The sequence below is a fragment of the Struthio camelus genome, chromosome 4 (assembly GCF_040807025.1).
Source record: "Struthio camelus isolate bStrCam1 chromosome 4, bStrCam1.hap1, whole genome shotgun sequence".
Classification (NCBI taxonomy): Eukaryota; Metazoa; Chordata; class Aves; order Struthioniformes; family Struthionidae; genus Struthio; species Struthio camelus.
In genome coordinates this window covers 55947460-55969118 of record NC_090945.1, presented here as the reverse complement: position 1 = coordinate 55969118, position 21659 = coordinate 55947460, and the positions used below count along the sequence as shown (strand labels likewise).

Sequence of the window (21659 nt, the reverse complement as noted above, 5' to 3'; positions counted from 1 at the left end):
AAAAAACAGTAGATTTTACTTCAGCCTTAATTTTAGCTTACCCCATTTTGTTAAAGTTTGCTAAAAGTCTAGGACAGTAAAATCTAAGCTTGTAGTTTGCCCTTCATTCTATTCTTGCTTTTTTGCAATGTGACAAAGCTGTATATTTTTAAAAATGCCTCTGATAGTATATGTATTCAAAGCTATTTTGCCCAATCGTATTAGTCTACCCTGCTACATTTTTTGTTCAAAATAAAAGAATTTTGGAATTCATTGTCAGTATATAATTTTATACTACCTTTTTAGTCTGACATGTGGGACAGAAATGGATCCATTGTGACTTGTAACTCAAGACGTTATCAGCTGTGGCAAGTTCATAAGTCAGTAGAACAGACTGAAATAGAATTACATAGCTCTGTAAAATCATCTTTTTATCTTTCTTTTTTTCTTACATTCCAGCTGTTGCTATGTTCTTCTGGTGGAAAACCTTGTAGAGTTTCTGGCAAAAAACAGAAAAGAGTAGAACCAACCTGATAGTTTTGAGAAAATCAATGACCTTGGAGGTCATTGGAAACTTACTGCTAAAAGAGAGTAAGCTGGAAATGCATTTTCGTGCTATAAAGCTCAAAATGCAGTCGTCATTGTGACAGTGATTATCTACAAATGGTAGTCTTCAGGTTTTCTGACTAGGCTAATCATATTAAACAGAAAGACTCGGTGAAAATTAGAGGACCAGTAGTGACCAGTGGAGGAACCTCAGTATGCTGATCAGTGGAAACAGAGCACCCTGCATCCGCTGCTCCCTGAAGACCATCAAAGGAGAACGATTTGCCCATTGACCATGGCCTGAAACCCCTTGGAGAGGAGTCAACCAAAGCAACTCTATTCCTGGAAAGCGATGCAAGCCAAATGGAGCGATTGCCTAAAAGGGTATGGGAATTGCTGTGGGTTACAGAGGGAGAGAATTTTGGGATTGTATAAAACATGTATTTTAAGGGGGTTGTGGGCATGTGTGAAACTTCCTTTGGGTTGTTTAGGGGAAGGACAGAAGGCAGGGAAAAGTAGGGATCAAGGTGGGCTGGGAACGAATAAATGTAGGAAAATAGAGGGAAAAGGGAGTGATAGGGGCCAGCTGAGTGCGTGGCTTGTCAGTAGCCTTGCCTGATTGAGCCCTTCACTTGATCATCACAGTCTGTCCTATCTTCTCATTAATCCTATTCCTAACTGTCTTCTGTGTGGGTGTGCTCTCTATTCTGAGCCTGTGTGTGTGAATGCTAACGAGCTTCAAGTCAGACTAGCTGGCGCGTAGGAGGGGAGGTCTCAGTGCCAGCCCTGGAGCGGGACCAGCAACCTGCGGGGCCTGAGGGTCTGGGCACCAGCCGCCTGGGGCAGGCTAGGGTCTGGGGGCCAGCGGCTGCGCAGGCTGAGTGTCTGAGGCCAGCTTCCGGGGAGATCTGTGCTGTGTGTGTATGTGAATGCCGGCGAATTTCAGTCTGGATCGGCCAAACAGGAGGAGCAGGGTCTGGCCGGTTCACATCTGTGTGAGCACTGCTTGTGTTCATGTGGGTGCTGGTAAAGACACTGCTCTCTCTGTTGGTCTATGTGGCCGGTTGTGTGTGTGTGTGTATAATTTTTAGAGTGTTTGTGCGTGTGTGTATGTGTACGTGTGCCCCCTGGGAGTACAGGCTCAGCCCAGCTATTGGCTGCACGTTGAGACATGGGAATGCAGCAGCAGCCTCACATCTGTTGGGCTGGGATAGGAGAAAACCGCTGGATCATAAAGTCCACTGGATTCAACTGCCTCTGACAGCAATCATTGTTGAATCTGTTTTCTTCCTATTGTGCTTCATTGAAGGTAAGTACTAGTCTTAGTATTATAATCAATGATATGGAAATAAATGCTAACAAAACTAGCAGATATCACAATAATTGGTATAGAATAGTCTGGATTATTTGCTCAAGTGGGCTATTCAAGAAAATAAATGTTTAATACAACTAAATGCAAGGTCATATATCTATGTACAAATGATATAGACCTACTCTACAGCATGGTAGTGTGAAAATCAGTGGCACTTAAAAAAGATAGCAGATAATCAACTCAATCAATGCTCCAGGTCTGATGCTGTGGAAAAAGACTAATGGAAATTTTGGAGTAGTAAACTAATGAGTAGGAATAGAAAGGTGATATGACTTCTATATGTGACATTTTGTTACTTCCCAGAAAGGAAAGAGGGATATGAATTTTGTAAGAGTCTTAGTCATGAATGCTTCTTACTGAAGACTATTCATATTGAAGCATTTACATCTAACCTATATGCCACTTTCTTACTGTTGCTGATTTATGTGCCCTCTTAATATCCCTTTGCATTTGACCAAGTGCACCTTACTATTTTGCACTGTGTTTTTTTGTTTTTTTGCCACACATTTATGCTGTTTCAGATTAGTTCATGCCAGTTTCACATCCAGGAGCTCATACAGTAGCGGAGAAGAGTCACCGTAGGTAAAGTCAACAGGCCAACCTGAAAGGTAAAACCATTGTAAACTGATAATGAAATTACAGTGTTTACATGGAAAAAAATAGTGAGGCCACAAAAAAGAACTACAATAATTGTTTGAAAATTAAAGAAAATGTCTTATAATGGCATAATGTAAGAAAGAGCTTAAGACAACTAAATGGATACTTGATTATGGCATATAAGTTCCAGGGAAATATCATTAGGCAGTAATACGCTCTTCTAATCTAAAAAAATTGTATCACAAAAGACAATATCAGAGAGTGAAAACCAGGAAAACCTGTAATCAGAAATAAAATCCTATTTTTACCAGTGTGGATGGTGAATTACTGGGACAAACTGGATGCTTTTGTGAAATATGAGCTTTGGTAGCTTGGATAGTTGAATTTGTTAGAGAAGCAGATAGTTAGAATTATTTAGCCTGTGAGGGGTGAGATCAGACTACTTCGATAGGTCTCTTAGCACTGCAGCAATCTGTGTTATAAAAGATTTCTACAGGAGTTATGCTTCAGCTGAGAAAGAAAGGGTGAAAAGCGCTTGACAGGGTGCTGAAGAAAGACAAGTTTATAGTGAGGTCACAGAATCACAGAATGGTTGAGGTTGGAAGGGACCTCTGGAGATCATCTAGTCCCACCCCTGGGACCTCTGGAAATCATCTATTCCAATCCCCCTGCTCAGGCAGGGTCACCTAGAGCACATCGCCCAGGATTGCATCCAGGTTTTGAATATCTCCAGGGAAGGAGACTCCACCACCTCTCTGGGCAACCTGTTCCAATGCTCTGTCCATCCTCACAGTAAAGAAGTTTTTCCTCATGTTCAGATGGAACTTCCTGTGGTTCAGTTTATGCTCGTTGCCTCTTGTCCTGTCACTGGGCACCACGGAGAAGAGTCTGGCCCCATTCTCTTGACACCCTCCCTTCAGATACTTGTATCCATTGATGAGATCCCCTCTCAGTCTTCTCTTCTCCAGGCTGAACAGGCCCAGCTCTCTCAGCCTTTCTTCATAGGAGAGATGCTCCAGTCCCCTCATCATCTTTGTAGCCCTCCGCTAGACTCTCTCCAGTAGGGCCATGTCTCTCTTGTACTGGGGAGCCCAGAATTGGACACAGTAGTGCAGGTGAGGCCTCAGCAGGGCTGAGTGGAGGGGCAGGATCACCTCCCTCGACCTGCTGGCAACACTCTGCCTAATGCACCCCAGGAGACCATTGGCCTTCTTGGCCACAAGGGCACACTGCTGCCTCATGGTCAGCTTGTCGTCCACCAGCACTCCCAGGTCCTTCTCGGCAGAGCTACTTTCCAACAGGTCAACCCCCAGCCTGTACTGGCGCACGGGATTATTCCTAGGTGCAGGACCCTGCACTTGCCTTCGTTGAACTTCAGGAGGTTCCTCTCCGCCCATCTCTCCAGCCTGTCCAGGTCCCTTTGAATGGCAGCAAACGTGCTGAGGGTGCACTCTGTCCCTTCCTCCAGGTCATTGATGAATACGTTGAGCAAGACTGGACCCAGTACCAATCGCCTGAGATAATATCTTTTATTAAAATAGAGTAAAAGTACTGTTGTGTCGATATCATCATTTTAAGGTCTAAATAAACAGTTTCAAAATCCTGCAATCTGAATTTGGTAACTACATTTTACCTTGTTAAAGATCTGTTGAAAATTTGTGTAAATGATTGACAAATCTTGGCAGATTATGCAATATGGCAACTTTGGGAACTTAAGTTCTATGTAGTTATTTAAATTTACCTTCTGAGGAGGATCTTGTGTTTCAAATGCATTAAAATAAATAAGAAAACATTAATTTTCTATTTTGATAGACTCATGATTTTACAGCTTGTGATTTCCGAACGAGTGTAACCATGGTGGTTAAACTGTACTACTAAATGTCATATGCCTAAATGAAAAAGAATAAGTTTGTGATGCTATTTATTAAATGCCTTACTCTAGCTCAGCCTAAGCATTTCCAGTTCAAGATAGTAATTGCTACAGCAGTTAAATTAAGCACTTTTTTAGAATAGGTGACTTTGGATAGATTATAAAGCCAGTGAAGTTATTATGATGATGTAGTTTGGTCTGCTGGATAAAACAGGTCACAGGACTGTCCTGAATTATTTCCTGTTGGAACTAGTCCATATGCTATTGGCAGGGGACGAAAAATCTGATCATGAAGGTAGATGGAACCTGCAGAGAATATCAGGTAATTACTATCCAGCACTGTTTTATGGTGTGAACATGAGAGCATAACTGAAGACTTCTGGACCTGCTAGACAGGCCCTGTATTATTTTACCTCAACAATTCAGCCAGAGTGTTGCCATATTACACATCTCATGGCCTACGAACAAGTGTTGCTCAGATGCTCTTTTTTGACCATGAACATGCATTTTGTGTGACCACTTATACAAGAATTGCAATTAGTTTTTATAAGACGTAAAGAGTTATATACCCATTACCTTGCAAACCAAATTAAAAGCCACAGGTCCCATACCTTCAACTTCAGAGTCTCCCCACCATGAAATTGCAGGACAAATCATCACTGGACATATAAGCATCCGTTGTCCTTGTTCTCCTAGAATGGAGGGGAACTTTTTTAGGAGAGCTGATCGAAGAAGCTAAGCTAACATGAAACTTGTATGTTAGAACGAGAGTTGATGATGGATTTAAAGGTGACTTGTAAAGGGTTTGTTTTGAAATTGATCCTGTCCCTTTTTTGGTGGGGGGGTGGGGGGTCGGCTTTTAAATTAAGAAAAAGAAATCTCATGGTAAATGGTGTTACAAATCATGCTCTGTTTTAGTTTGAAACAGTTAATCCAAGGTTGCTGGCACAATCTCTTGGCTAGCTCAGCTGTCATCAACTCTCACACTTGAATGGAAGCCCAGAAGTTATAAAACCGTTACAAAATACCCATGATGTTAACTAAACCTCCATTTCTCAGTTTTTCGGCTCTTTTCCACTGATTCTTGCATCTTCATTATTTCTCCAAATGTCATGATCCTTACAGGCTGAGCATGTCTTATAATTCTAATGCCAAAAGCAAATAGATCCGTCCCCCTTTTTTTAAACACATATTTTAGGCCTACTTCATAATCTTAAATAAACCTTGTAGGGCATAACTGCCTCTTCACTTTGAAGTAACTGTAAGATATCTATGTATTATATTAATTTGATCTTACTTTCCCTTTTGAGTGTTAATTCCAAAGTTATTTTGAGTCTATTCAGTCTCTTTCTCTCTCACCTTTTGCAAATTGCTGCAGGGCAAACAAATTTGTTGAACATACAGAACAAATTATTATTTATTATATTTGATTATTTTAAATGATAAATTGATATATAAAAGCATATAGGTGAAAGGCCAAACTGATTCTGAGTGTAAATAAATACTCAAAAAAATAAATTTGTCATCTTTAAAGTCAAGAGAGTTTTGTACTTCAACGCAGGCAGCATTTCATACATTAATTTTTGAAAATTAAATAAAAAACCCTAAATATTTAGAAATAATTTTTTTGTTAGGCATCTAGGACCCCTCTAAAATCTATAATGAAAAATATATGACACAATGAGTGTAAAATATAAAACAAATTGCTGTACTAGGACTTAGAAATGCATGGTTTTCTCCTCCACTCAAATACTGCATGATAATCTAAGCTGAATTGGACTCTTCCTGTTAGCATGTGAGTTTCTAATAAAAAGCTATGTATCCTGAAGCAAATTCCTTTATTACTAGTATCCGAGTCATTCCTAGCACAGTATGGAGCATTAAAGTAGTTTTATGATGGGAAAGAAAGGTTTAGCAATTTTTTGATCAGCCAAAGTTCCTTGTAGAACATTAAAGAATCCTTGTAGAAGGAATTAGTTCATTGTGACCTGCTAGATTTTAATTCTTTGACTTGCCTGGCTTTAAATTTCCCCCTGACAATAATCTTGTTCAAATATTAGCCAATGTATTTAAACTAATATAAAGAATAAGATGAATTTTTCTGCCTGTCAGAAGAAAATAAATGCTACTAACTACAAGGCTGTAAATAGTGGACCAAGTCATCTGCAGCTAGAATGAGATAGTGCCTGTTAATTTCTTTACACCCACAAGACATAAAAATCGTGTGTTGAACTTGAAGAAGATAGATAATTTATAATAACCTGTTAGAATTATATAGTATTATTAGCATTGCTGACATTTTAAGAAACAATGGTAAAATGAATGGGTTTTTTTGCTCATGTTAGTATATTTAAAGCCATTTCTGCCTCCATTCTTCACATTTGTACCAATTATGGTTTCTCTGGATAAAATAACTTAGGCTTTGCAAAGCATGGGTATAAAATTCAAAAGGGAAGTGAGCCTGTCTCTGATTTCCATAGAAAGCTAGTCACTGTGCCCTCAGCCCAATGCTGTATATGTGCTTTGAAGATGCAATTTGCTTTTGCCAGATAATGGCCTTTTCAAGCTAAAAAATGTGACAGAACTGATTTGTATTCAATACAGTTCCCAATATTTAGGACAATTTTCTCCCTGTCCTTACAAAACCTTCTTTGGCTCTCTTTTTAAAACAATTTTATTCAAGATAATCTTAAAATATTCTACTGTGTTAAAAAAAAAAACAATGCTCTACTGAGCACTGATCTACTGAATCTGTCTCCTAATACAAAATGCTTTATTGGCACTTTCAATCTTTATAAATTGGTTTATATTCATCTTTTTTTCTGTCATAAAGTCTAGGAGGTTTACATATGGACTAGAAACCAATTTTGCTAAGTGGTTTATTAAGAGAAAAAAATAACACTATTATTAGTATTATCCGTCTTCATTCCACTGATATAACTTTCATTTCAGTAGTTCTGATTTACACTTGTGTAAGAAAAAATGAGAATTAAGCGCCTTGCCTTACTTAAAATCTTTCTGACATGCTACAAACAGAAATTTGTAATAACAAGAAAATGCTTAACTCTTGGAATACACATGGTTGGGAAGTATGTCACAGATACGCAGAGGAGGAGTTAATCCTCCAGTGCTGTCACATGCAGAACTTCTGCTGTAACCAGTTGGATTTCAGAATGTGGATTACCTAGATAAATCTTTGTTTCATCTAGTGGTGATCTGAATGGTGCTAAATTCAAGATTACATATTGTCTGTTTTTGTTTTCTGTTAATTTTGCTGAATCCATATGATGTGAAAATTGCAAATTAAACTGAAATATCAAAATGGCTTGTCTTTCTGTTAAAATAATAAACATATTAAGAAGAGTTAAATTATAAATGTCTGGGCTTTAAAAAGTGTCTAAAGAAACAATGTTCCAAAGAAATATCAATCCTGTTGTTTCTAAGTTAATCTAGATGCAGAGGCTCTTACACATACTCTGGTGAAATAATACATTTCACAGTAGAATTCTATCTTAAAGCACATTTAGAAATATTATTGGCCTCAGTGGAAGGCATGGACAATCTAAAAGAATTTGACCCAGATTTGACCCAGATGTATACTGTTTTAGAGAAATTTTGTAAATCTGACAAAGCATCAGGAAAGTTATGATCCTCAGATTCCAGTCTGGTCATAAAACCACTAGTTTGACTCCAGCCAAGCATCGACAATAGGAATGAGTGGCCCCTCAGTTTGAAATCGCATTTATTGACAATGGTTGTAGTGTCTAGAAGTATTCAGTTCATTATATTTATCTGAAGTCTGCTTGGAAGTCTACTGAAAGTGAACTCGTTCTTTAAGCTGTTGGCAAAAAGAATACATTACTTTGAGTTCGACTTGATTATTTCTGTGTTTACACATATTATCAATACTATCAAATATGGAAAATAAAAATAGAGAAGCTTTGAGGATTTAAAGAATTTATGTTGATTATTAAAGATTCTTAGCTACATCAATGACAATAACTGAATCATTTTACCAGTGGAGGAACTGAAGACAATCAAATTTCTATCAGCTGTAGTATGTAGAAACTGTTGTACAGTGAATAAATCTCTTGACATTTTTTTGTTATGGAATTTAAGGTATTTTGAAGTGCCAGCAGCTCAGCTGAGCGTTTACTTGTCTATTGCTCAAAACATTTATTTGTGTTGATTGTATTAGGTCTTGTGACAAATGCAAGATACCTGTGGATTGGATATATAGACCTTTTTTTCTGAAGGTAAATTCTTCATTAACCTCCATTCCTGATTAGGGAAAAAAAAAAAAAGCAGAACTACTTGGATTCCTACATATTTTATATTTAGACTTTATCTGTCAAGTTGATAGTGCACCAGAGAGATACACTGGGCCTGAGTCTCTTCTACCTTTCTTCTCATGCTGCCAAGGATAGGTTTGATCTCATTTCATGTTGTTCAGCAGATAGAATAAAAGCAGGGGAAGGTCAGATTCCAGCCTCATTGATCTCAGTGCAGTTCCCTCTGATTTATGGTGGGACAGGTGAGGAGTGGAACAGGGGCTGCATTTGCAGGGTTAGCTCATAGGAATATCAGACAATAGGCCCTATTTCTTCTCAGTGCTTAAGGGCTCAAGGGAACCACATTGAGAACATAACGAGAACAAAGCCCTTAGATAATTTTGAGATGCTTGAACATATTGACCCCAGAAGGTTTCTTTGTTTTTATTAAAGTAGATATAATATGCAATTTAGTTGATAAGAGCAGCATTGAGCCCTGAAGTTAGGCAGCAGGGGTACGAGAAGGCTGTGAGGCAAAACATTTCTCATGACTGTAAGCCTAGACTTCAAAAAACCCTTCTTCCCTTGAAATCTCTTACAGATTACCATCTGAGTAAGTCCTTTGACTTTTTTATAGCTGGATAGAATACTGTGTATTTTCAAAACTCATATGGGAGAATCACAGAAATCTGAGAACTAGTAACTAAAATTCTTGTAGCTACAATTATTCTGCAAGAATCACCTTTTCCCCCGGGAAGACAGTAATAATCATGATATACCCTGTAGGAATATATCAAAATGTTTCTCAGTGCTTATCAACTCCAACTCCAGGTCTAATGACTCATTTTCACAATGTTTTTACTATCTTCTTTTAATATAATTTCTGTTTTGCATAACACTGACAATAGCTCATGGAGGAATTGTCCTCTCATCATACTAACAGCCATTCACGCAGCTGCTTAACAAAGACTTTAACAGGAGATGCTCATTCGCTGTGATGTCTCACTCAACAAATTGGGATTCCACAGAACGTATGCACATGAAACTCTTTATGCACACGAGTTGCTTCCCTTGAGCAGCGACTATCATTCAGCACTTACAGAACTAAGATCATGAATCTGAGGCACTGTATTTCTTTAATGCTGGCAGTTATTTGTTGGTAGTTAGTTCACAGGTTTTAAAGAGGAACGGAGAGTACATCTAAACTCTCAAAGTTTAAGCCCACTCGTTCCGTAATGTTTTCAGATAAAAAAGGCAGCAAAATGTTTGTTGATGTGTTTGGCTTCGGAATATTTTCCTCTTGTCACGAAATGTGGCCTTGCCTCCCTCCTGTAGGAACCTACGACATTTATCAGAAATGTAGACTGACATCTCAGACAAGCGGTGGAAAGGAATCTGCCACCTCCTGCCCAGCTCTTCAGTGAAGGCGTTCTGAAGTCTGATGCAGAATGTGACTCCAATTTGTGAGTTCCCTCGCTTTGACGGGGAGGTTTTCTTGGGTCTGTCGGGGAAAACACAGTACTGCATGACATACAGCGTTCTGCAGCAGGTCAGGAGAGTCTACTATTTGTATACGAGTGAGTTTAGACACAACCTACGATATGACAGGAGAATGGGACCTGAATTGTGTAAGGTAGCCTGAGGCTAATTTTTTTAGAGTGTATACGTCAAAAGCACACGACAGCAGGGAGCTGGGATGAACGATGCGTTACAACTGACTCGGTTATTTATTCGTAGACTGGCTTGTAGTTTATCTGTGCAAGAGATTTAGGTGAGGGTAACATTACAGGAGCCCAGCTATTCCACTTTCAGGGACAGCTCAGCCTGAACAGAACAGATGTTTTCAGTTGGAGCAGAGCCTGAACTGCGAGACCCAGCTGAATGTTAGCTGGCTCCATGCTGGGCAAATGTGTTCTCAACGCCAGGCATACTGGGGAGTGCTGCTCGGAGACACCCAGCTGTATTTGAACAAGCTCAGCCTAGCTCCTACTTGGCTTGTTAGCTGGAGTTCAGGTCTGGTCCTTGCAGGCTTGCCAACAGTTTTCAACAGTGGCAGCCCCAAAACTCAGAGGGGCACAAGAACGAACAGGCAGTGTTCCAGTCTCTGTGGACAGAAAAGAGGTGGCAATCAACCAAATCCTGTACTCCTGAGGATATCCAGGAAATTTCCTAGATAGGAAAGAAATAAAGGGCAATTAAAGAGGCAATTATAATACGGCAACTGAGGGTAATGGATTAGTGGTTATATCATTTGTGGATCAGGATAAAAGATATAGTTGATTATAACTACAAAATTTTAGAATAAATGTATTTATTCTTTTTAAACACTATGTATGAGTTTGATAGCGAAGTTGGCTTCTGTGTGGAGGTTGTGTGGAAGATCCTTGCTTTTCACGAATCCAGGCAATGAAATCAATGGAAGGAGATTCTGCTACGAACCCATTGCCCTTGGATTTCCTTACATTTCTGGAGACAAAAGAAGGTGCTGGTAAGGCAGTAGATGACCGCTGACACTGCAACTTTGTGGTTCTACCTTGCAGCTTAGCTTCAGCACTGCCAAAAGTTCTTTCAGGACTTTTTAATAAACCTCTAGGGCATGTTAAATAAAACTTTGATAAGAAGTAGTTATTAATTTCCAGTCAACTTCCAAAGAAGAGAACCATAGAATTTCTTAAAATGAAAGTGTTGAAAAAAGAATAAGATCAAATGTTACACAAAGCATTTAGAATGCTAGCAAAAACTTTGAGACCGAAACCACAGTGAAGCTGACATCTTTCTTCTTGCTGTGACATATTTAGATAGAGGGTTGGAATATAGCATGTACATTTTGTACTTTAGTGTACCTTTAAAAGCAAAGAGTCTGAGTAGTCTTCACTGCCAACAGGATTCCAGCAGCTCCTCAGTTGCCAGGAAACAGGAATGTATAGCTCATACCCAAGGTATGCTATAGATATTGAGACCTAGCTCCCTGCACAGTTCAGTTTTCCATCAGTCAGCTACAGCATCGTCATTACCTTCGGTAGTTATAACCTTCTTTACCTCTTTGCCCTCTAATTCTCTCAGTTGCAGTGTTTTTTTGGGCATAACCTGTTGAGACACTTTGTATCAGTTTCAGAAATAGCTGCTGAATATATCTGGTAATTGTCATACTCCAATATCAGGACATTTCTGGATATCTCTAGAAAAGTCTGTCCTGCTCTTTGCTTATGTGCAAAAATATTGCAATATTGCAATTAAAATCTTCCTCACTGCTTCTCTCCTTTGAAAAATGCTGTGTATGCAGCAGGTAGGCTATCAAGAGAAATAAGTCAGATTAGGAATTCTAGCTGCTTTGGTTGAGACTGGGCAAAGGAAAGAGTGGCTTGAATGGGAGATGATGAAGATATGATTTTTTTCTTACTTTTTAAAGGAAAAATAAAATATAATTCTTTAAATAACGAGCACTGTATTAGGGTTCTTCTAAACTTCTGTTCATGCAGTCCAATTATGTTAGATTTAAATAGGCTACATACAATAGCTTTTTGTTTTTATAAAGTATTATCAGACTAGTCGGAGCCAGACAATATAATTAGCATTTCCCTATTCCCTGGACAATAAGTAAGGCTGCCACTAACTTTGGTAACATCACGAAGAATGGCAAAGATAGATACGCTTAGATAATTTTCCATTGTAATTAGATTCATAATTTCTAGCATAAAATAAGGCAGATAATTAATGGCCCCTGTTTTATATAAAATATTTTAGTCTTATTAACCGTTTGAGATAGTTCTACAGAAATGAGAAAATAAGACTAAAGTGCAAAACTCTAATTGTTGCATACCAATTATAAAAAATATATTTTAGCTAAAACTTTCAGCTTTTTAAAGGAAGAGGGAGCTTATAAAATAGGGCAAGACAGGAAATTTATACTACTAATAATAGAAAACAGTAGGAAATCAAGACAGAAGGCAAACATATTTTAACAAAGGGACTTTGGTTAAGAACAGAGAGCTCACTTCCTTGAGGGGAGATGTAGGTGTCAGCATGTGCATCACTTGAAAGACCTGCTATTTCAGACATTCATCTGTCTGATGGTGCTAGCAGTTTGGCATCTGGCAAAGCTCCTCTATATGATGAGATTTAAGTGCATAAGAATGGAATTCATAGCAGATAACACATGGATCTCATCTTAAACTAGCTAGGAGAAGATGTGAAGGTGCATTGTGTCGCTTCAGAAAAAGTTCTACCTTTCCATAGAAGGTAGATTTCCAGATCTGGACTATTTGGCGCTTTATCTGCAAACTGTTTCCTGAACATGCCTAATTCCTTTCTTTCAAAAATTCAGCCACATATTTAGGAATTCAATAAAGCTGACTTTACAAGTTCTCCTCTGCCACAGAGAGCCAAAAACAAAGCATTGTTCCTATGTCTATAGTGCCCACTGAGGTTCGGTGCAGTTACCTAGGCTAGGACTTAAGTGGGCTAGCTCAAGTATTAAATGCAATCTACTTGTAAGTGTTGATCTATTTGGTAAAGTAAGACCTCTGCACTGAAATTATGTTCAGGATGATGAACAAAGAGATTAGACACGGATATCACAGTCCCTATGGACTTGCAGACTCATTGACAGGCTGACTAGGCAAAAACAAATTACTTGGTCCCAAGAGCTACAACCATTCATGAAAAGGCAATTTTGCACATCTATGGTAGCAAGGGTTGAAAAAAGCATCCTGAGACCATAGGCAGAGAGTTCCTTCCTCAGAAACCATGAGAGGGGGGGAAATTATAACAGAGCTCTTGTGCTAGAGCCTAGAAACAGCTTTACCAGCAACTGCAACTGAAGTTGCTGCTGTTTCCAGAACTGTTGCTGAAAACTCCTAGAGAAATGTGAGGACTTGCTAGAAGATGAGAAAATTCACACACTGATGCTCTTGCTTCTTTGGTTGTCATTGATACCTTTATGCTTAATGAATATAGCTGTCAACGTTGTAATTAGTCATGCGTTTGTAGATAGCTTTGAAGGTGATATCTTTCTAATTAAACTGCTTTGAATAATAATGGCTAAAGAATGTGATATTTCCCCATGTATTTGTTCTTCATAAAAAGAAAAATCTGTCGATCACTTTTTTTTTCATACCAATGAAATAGTAGGGTTAAAATTGCCACCTCAACAGTAAGGATAGCAAAGACCATTCTTTCAGTCAGGCAGCACCATCCTTCTTGCGGTCTAGGAGAATAACCTCCTCTGTCTCTCCTTTATGGTTGCTGTATTTTCTTTTTTGAGATGGTTCTTCCTCAAAAGCATATATGTACCTCTTCCTTGTCTTTCTTGTCTGGAAGCCTATATAAATTTTTCTTACAGAGCAGAGCCAGCTCTTCTTCTGGGTCCTTATAGAGGCATATTTTGCAAATACATGTATTTTAGTTTATCTCAAAGTTCTAAAAGGATTTTTGTTGATCACAGAATCACAGAATAGTTGGAGTTGGAAGGGACTTCTGGCGATTGTCTGGTCCAGCCCTGCTGCTCAAGCAGGATCAACTAGAGCAGGTTGTCCAGGACCACGTCCTATTGGGTTTTGAATACCTCCAAGGATGGAGACTTTACAACCTCTCTGGGCAACCAGTTCCAGTGTTCAACCACCTCACCATGAAAAAATATTTTCTTATGTTCAGATGAAAATTTCTGTGCTTTGGTTTGTACCCATTGCCTCTCGCCCTGTCACTGGACACCACTGAGAAGAGTTTGACTCCAAAACTAAGGGATGAATCGGTCAGAGTTGACAAAAAGCACCTTCATTCATTATTGCAAATGATTTATGATCCCTAGACTTCCATGGCATATTACAAATTCATATGAACTTTGGACTTAAAATGTAAAATCCTAAACCAGCTGAAATAGATTTTAAGGCTTCTAACCAGGCAGATATGTAGCACTATATGCAGCAAGGGAGGCTTAGGTACTTGTTTCCAGATCATCAAAGGTAATATGTAGCCAACTGCTATTGACATAGGGGCAAAATTTGGTCCTTGGGTAAATACTTTGACCTCTCACTCTAATCATCCAAGGACAGAACATGTCAGTAATTTATGTTCACTCACAAACAGCCTGATTTTGCTTAACTTAACCTTGCTAAATTTCTTCAGGTTTGAACTGGTAGCCGGTAACGACTCACTCAAGCACTACTGAATGTGAGTGGCGTTAGTGAAATCTGGTTCTGCATTTACACTGTATCATTCTGGTTTTGGAATAAGTATAGAACAGCAGTTATCTCTTTTAGTCAAATCACATCACTTTGTTGGATTCAATATACCTCCTACTTGACCATAGCCGTCTGAAAGTTAAACATTTCTGCCAATTTAGCCTGTTAAATTAGCCTTTTAGTAGAGAGTATTAGACACTCCTTTAAGGCAAGTTATCCCATCTTTTTTAGAATGAAACAAACTGTCTTTTGGAGATGCATCTCGCCCCCCGCCCCCTCTCTCTTTGCTGATTGGCAGTCCAGACTAGATATTTAGGTAGGTAAGTCTACCTAGTCAGTCAAGTTTTGGATATGAAGTTAGCAGAAATGAATCTATCAGACCTATCTTTTTTTTCCCCAGGGGAATAAGATAGGAATATATAGGGTCCTATTTTTGTATGATTTTTTGTTTGTAACAATAGAAACCAAACAGAAATGAAACAAAATATCATGAATTTTGGAGAAGAGCACTGAAAATTTCTGATGAATGTTTGTTTCCATTATTATAAATAAAAAAACAGTATATAGCAAAGTTTGCAGTAATGCACAGGACCTAGTAATGCTGCAACAGAGATAGCTAAAAGTGTATTCAAAAACAACAAGCAGCATGCTTCCACAAATATTTAAAGTTCATCTGTATGTAGTACATGAAGGACAGAAAGTCAAGCTTTTCATTGGGCTGCTTGTAAGCATTTATTAAAGCAGTGTAAGAACTTCCTAGTGGGCATCTCCTCACCTTAGTAGTGTGTGCAAGTTTGGGGGTGAAGTGTGGTCATCCTAACTAATGCAGTGGTTGTGATTCTTACTCTGAGACAAACAATTCAAACATCCCTGTATTTTGTCAGCTAATCTGCTCTCTGGACTCCAGCTGAACAGATCTTAGTAGATCTCATACTGACTAAAGGGAGCTTAGATACTTCACTCACATGGAGATACTAGTGCTCAATTCAGTTGTGTAAGTATATAGGCTTTAATGCTATTTGTGATGATCTAGGGGATCCTGCCAGGCCTCCATGGGCTGCTGCAGAAAGACACAGGTATTGTTCAGTTCCTGCATTGTTATTTTCCAGCCTCGTGGGGATATCTCTGATACACAGGCCCCTCTTTGTAGCCACCTAAACTGAGATATCTTAATCTGTGAGCAAATACTCATAACTCAGGTTATATAACTGAAGGCAAATTTAAGCAGATGGCTCAGCAGCATCCATTTGTCTGATTTAGTGGGAACTGTATATATAGTTACTCAAGCGTAAGAGCAGGGATGCGCTTACCAAGCTCTAAAAATCTGTACTGTGGATGCAGAATTAGTGTGTTACAGCTATGCTACAAATGTGATTAGCAGTAGTTAAAACGGGTAGAAGTAAAACTAGTTATTGTGCAAGCATATCCAGAGAAGGTAAAGGCTGCATTGCAGTGTGAAGATAGTGATGAGTTAGGTGTGAGCATGGTGAATGATACAGGATCACACTGCTATAAAAACAGAAACATATCTCCTATAGAAAATAGGAAAGTAGAGCTGGAACATTTATCTCATCTCACTACACTGTGTTTTAGGCACAAGGCAATGGCTTTAACCCACCTCCATTTCCTCTTTCTGGTTTTCAACTGACTTATTGACTTCCATGGGTGAGCAGCTTTCAAAACTTGTCATCTTCTTAAGTGATTTGCTTCAGGAGCATTCTTTGGACCTGGAAATAAAAATCTGTCTTGTGCCAGGTCTTGCACTGCTTTTGTTTGTGAGGGGTGGGCATGCCTGAGCTGAACCTGTACCAGAAATGTCACTGCCAATGATAACATGGCTTAGGATCCTTCTCAGGTAAACAGGACCTAGGTCTACATCCATACTAGCAAGGAAAAAAGTCAGGGACTTGGGCTCAACCACTGTCCTCCGATTGCCCAAACTGTTAGCACACTTTCTGCAATATTTTGGCTGATGTCATTTAGGATTTGGCCAGGCAATTCCTGAGCTTGGCTTGGGGGACAGCACAGGCTGGGAATTTTTCATAAAAGGCAGTTCCTGTTCTGAGGAGAAAGGAGTTTAACCATATGTGGCATAAGCTGTGCAATACCACTCAGCATCATGGCTCAGGAATGGGCGTGCTGTGGCCTGTTTAATTCATTGGTTTGAATATACTGTAGCATACCTCAGTCCTTTAACTTCTGTCCTTGCCTGGCACAGATCAGCCATTTCCCTTGAGATCCTCATTGCAATTCCTATCAAAGCGTGGAGGTGCTAACCTGAAGTCTACTAATGGTCTGGAACAGTAATTCACACATCTTTTTGATTTAAAGCCTTTCGGGGGACTACACTTTAACGATATCTTTCTGCCTCTCATGTCAAGTGCCTTTTTTGCTAGTGGTCACACTCTGAAGGCCTAAAAGCTCCGAGATCAAAAGAAGAGAATCACATTAACTTCTCCCCACTTTGGTGGCATTGAATATATAACAACAGTTTGCTTCCAAAAGAGAAAGCTGGAAGTCATTGGAACCTGAGCTGGATAGGTAAGTCTAAAATGGTTACAGGTTTCAAAATCTACTGAAGTTTTGTTATGTATTTTGGGTGGACTTAGTGGTATTAGGATCTCATTTGAGATATACAAGGAAAGTGAACTTATAGCTTTCATAAACTAAAGAAGGTGCATTTTCAGGATGAAAAACGAAGTTCAGAAAGTTAAAGTGGTTTGTTCAAAAAAGAGGAAAAAAATGTTGTCAACCAGTAAGTGGAAACCTGTGGTAAATACCCAACTAGAAATTACAGGCAACTCCCTTCAAAATGTTCCCGTTTGTCCCATAGTTCCCTTTGCTGGTACTAAAAACCACAGCCTGAGAAAGCTCTAGCCAGTGGAATAGCAACTCAGCTCCGTAAGAACCACTTTCAAAAATCTCCCTGCTATCAATACCTTCTTAAATCCAAAGAAGATGGAGAAACACTTTCTGCATTTACCTGGGGTCAGTGTGTGGGGGGCAGGTAGTGGGAATACGTTTAGAAATATTAAGAATTCAAATGCTCCTTGATATTAGCAGCTTTCCCCGCCAACAAAAGCCTTTTTTCTCTACCTGGGAAGGAATTTCCCTGTACATGTATGCAGCCTTTTTTCCTAGCTCTGCTGCAGGTTGGACCAGGAGAGGGGGTCTGACTAGGATACATTGTAGATAATTTCTGCTCCTTGGCAGCCAGAACAAATTCTATTAGACTAACCCTCCCATTGATATAAGTTGGGATGATGGATGGGAATACAGAGCCAGAGGCATCGTGTTGAGATGAGTGTTTTGGTTTCTTTGACAGTTGTAGGATGTAGGTAAGCAGAAAAGAGGGAGGACTCTATATCCTCAGGAAAACAGTTTCTACTCAGGAGACTGGAAGGAGTCTGACATATTTACAGTACTTTTGGTAGATAGTTTAGCAGAGGATAATATTTAAGGCCCAGCACATTCTGGACTTCTACTCACCTATCGTCTGAGATAACAAAAAGTTTGAAAAAGGTGCACGTGGTCATCTTCATCCACTGTGCATCTGTGAACACACCTACTAGGGGGATGCTGTAAACATGCGTTTATAATCCCCCTTTAAAATTTCAATGATTTTAGAGTGCATGAGCTAAAATAATTCTGTAGAAAAAAATCCAAAAGCACTCAGGATAAACCAGCATTTGTTAGTCATAAGCGACATTTTCTTACAAAGGATAAATGCTTTTGCTTTTCAGAACAGTAGAGTTACTCTAGAGTGCTCATAAGCAAGGTTTAAGCTTTTTTCAGCTCGAATTTTCATAAAGTTGGCCCAAACAGAAGGTCCTCCTATCCCAGAGAGGTCTTCATAGAATATATAAAATTCTTAAGAATTTAGGAAAAGTTTCATATTCATGTATGGATATCCAACTGTATATCCAACTATGAAGTTTAGGTACAGTGAAAAGAATAAACAAACAATAAAACTTTCAGAAAAAAACAAGTAGCATTAATTCTTGCTGTATTCTTGCCTTGTATCTTGTCTCCATGTGAATGACCATAACAGCCGTGTTAGCAGCTTTTGCTCACAGAGTAGGTTTAGATGGTTGTTTATGAAGTGTCATGTAAGTCTTGTCAAAAACGTCTTCCATTTTTCTGTTGAACTGGTCCCTGTAAAGACTGAAGAATTCTGCCGTGGCAATAATGAGGCAATTTTTGCCAGAGCCAGAGCAGCAGAGAAGGAATGATTGACTTACTGTGCTGGACTGGAGTGGTGATCCATCTAGTCTAATACCATTCTCATAATTACCACAATTTTCTAAATGAAGTAGGAATAGTAATACAACTATAGTAGGTGTGATGTCACAAGCAAAATGGAAACCTACCTTAGGTTGATCTTCAGAATTTGCTTGCCTTTTTTTTGGACAATTTTACCGTAGATGTAACTGATTGGTTCGTAATTTGCACTCAGCAACTCCAGTGTTTATTACCAAATAGCATTTAAGACAAGCATCCATTGTTTATTTTTGGCTTAGTGGATGGCAGAATGAAAATTGGCAAATTAAATTAGTTAACTGACAAAACACTATCTTTGCTATCAATTGCATTTTTGAACAATAAAATCCCTCATAAATGCCATATTGGCAGCTTACCAGAAAAGCCTTTCTGTCCTGTGCACCAGATACTGGATTTAAGCAGTATTTGTAAACATTTGTTGATGGTTCTATTTTTACAGAGTTTTAACCTTGCTCAGACTACTAAATTCACATGAAAACTGAGCCATGTACACCTATTTTACAGTCACATTTATCACAGTCAGCAAAAGAATGTGAAATTGATAGCCGTCATTCTATCTTTAAAACTCTGTAACTCAGGTGCCAAAAGATCTGGCTGATTTTTTTTTTTTTTGAAGTTCTAACTAGATTTGTAATGTGCTTGGTAAATTTCTGCCCTTTCAGAAACTCAGTTAATTTCACTTCTGATAAAATAACCATTAAGAATACTAATGCAGGTCAAGTAGTTTGTTGTTGGTGTGAGCAACAACATAGTTAACCCATAATTTGAACCCAAAATGAATAATGAGTAGCTGCCACCGTGTGATTAAGAATTTATAAGCAAAACAGAAAGGAATAAATAAAACCAAGAAAAATGTTTTTGAAAAGACAAAGGAGAGGAACGTTACACCTGAGCTGCTTTTCTTGCCATACCTGTGATGCTGAGGTGGTAGATCGACGGTGGAGGAAGGTGGAGTCATCAACAGCTGCAAATAAAGAACTGGAAAACCTATAAGACGTGACCTGAACGAAGAACCTCTGTATCTCTGTGTGAACAGTTTTTAGCCCAAGGAACTGCATCTGAATGAAGTATACTGTCGCCAGGTTCCCAAGGTTCAGAGACAGCTGATCAAAAGATTGGTAAGACCTTGTTCACAGGGACTACGCTTTGCTGTGTGGAGTCAAATTTGCCAAGGTATGTAGCCAACCTTTTCTCTGAGCACTGTTCACCGCACTGTTCTAGCAGTGTTGAACCAGATTTGGTATAACCTATTTCTAGGCTGAATGGCTAGAGCAGTTTGGGATGGGGACCAGGGGTTTGAAAGCTAAGCTGAGCCCTGGCTCTTTCATGGACTTCGTGTGTGTTTTGCAGCGAATAATATGATCTCCTGTGACACAATGATTAATAATAACTTATATAGGAAGTAAAGTTTATGCCTTCCAAAGAGAAGTAGGAGTGGCAGTAGTAGACTGCAGCTTCCTTAAGCCAGGAAAGGCAATGAATCTGCATTTATTATAGAAGTGCACTATTCACACTCTCTGTTTACAGTTCGTGCTTGAGACATTCAGTGCACTGCATTTTTATTGTAGGCTTCAATTCAGATCGAAATGTCAAAACATCATGGGAAACTAGCCTTTGTTCTTAACCACAGAAAGGAAATGCTTAAACTTGAAAAGTCTCTCATTACGGAATGTCCGTACCACTTTTGCAGAGGCAAGAAATTTAAACACTATCCAAGTGCTTTGACCTGCAAAGAAACTATCATTGAATAATAATTAGTCCCTGTAAGGTAAATAAGTTCAGCTCTTCTTCCCTGCACGCCAAATAGAGTTTCATGGCTTCAGGATGCTGGGATGCAGCTCAGTGTCTGACAATATGCAAGCCTAACATTTATAGTGTGTGGGTATCAGCAGACCTGAAACACTTGTGTTCCTCTGTCTCTGACGTAGTTAGGCACAAAATGATTTCATTTGGTTTCTTTTTGCCATTGTTACTTTATTAACACATGCTCTGTCCCTTCTCTACCACAAAAGCCTGTAATTACTAGTGCTACTGACATTGTGGAACAAAGGAGAGGAAGAGTGACACCAAAACAGAGCTCAGCAAAGAAACCATCAAAAATGTTCTCAGTTTGTTTGATCTACAAAGACAACAGTTTCTCTATGCTTATCTGTCTTTCAAAATTTTGACTTAAATATTATTTTTGACTGATTTAAGTCAAAGCTAAAATATGTATGAAGTACAACTTAGTGCGCAGATTTTACCCATCCTTACTGTCACTTGGCAAGATTTTCAGCTGATATCATTGCTGTATTTTGTACCATCTGTGGATCCGAGCTGTGGAGTTGTACTTCCTGGAGAACAGTCAGTGGGTCAGTTGAGGTAAGATAGGAGATAGCATAAGTAAGGATGACAGAACTGGAAGCCTTACGGAGCACTGCATTTTTTTGTGAATTTCTTTGATCTACTATTGTATTTCACAATAATTATTTTTCAATTAGATTTTCTGCAACGCCAATACAGTTGTATCTAACTTCAATCTCTGAGAGAGAAACCAGGAAGAAATTTCACTCCCTCAAGGTCAG

At 38.9% G+C, this 21659-nt stretch overlaps 1 protein-coding gene across 9 annotated transcripts in view; it reads left to right on the top strand.

Annotated features, from left to right (window-relative positions):
- Positions 1–669: 669 nt before the first annotated feature.
- TRMT9B (tRNA methyltransferase 9B (putative)) overlaps positions 670–21659 on the top strand; it is a 51551-nt gene continuing 30561 nt past the window's right edge. For 2 of the 9 annotated variants that reach the window (XM_068942803.1, XM_068942810.1), the window contains exons 1-4: positions 1279–1834; positions 9971–10098; positions 17196–17355; positions 20020–21654. The gene's annotated coding sequence lies outside the window, so the exon portion shown is untranslated. Of the gene's footprint in view, positions 910–1278; positions 1835–2145; positions 2506–8562; positions 8621–9970; positions 10099–14098; positions 17356–20019; positions 21655–21659 lie in introns of those variants that run through there. The other 7 variants (XM_068942806.1, XM_068942805.1, XM_068942807.1 and 4 more) reach the window with 7 other exon arrangements.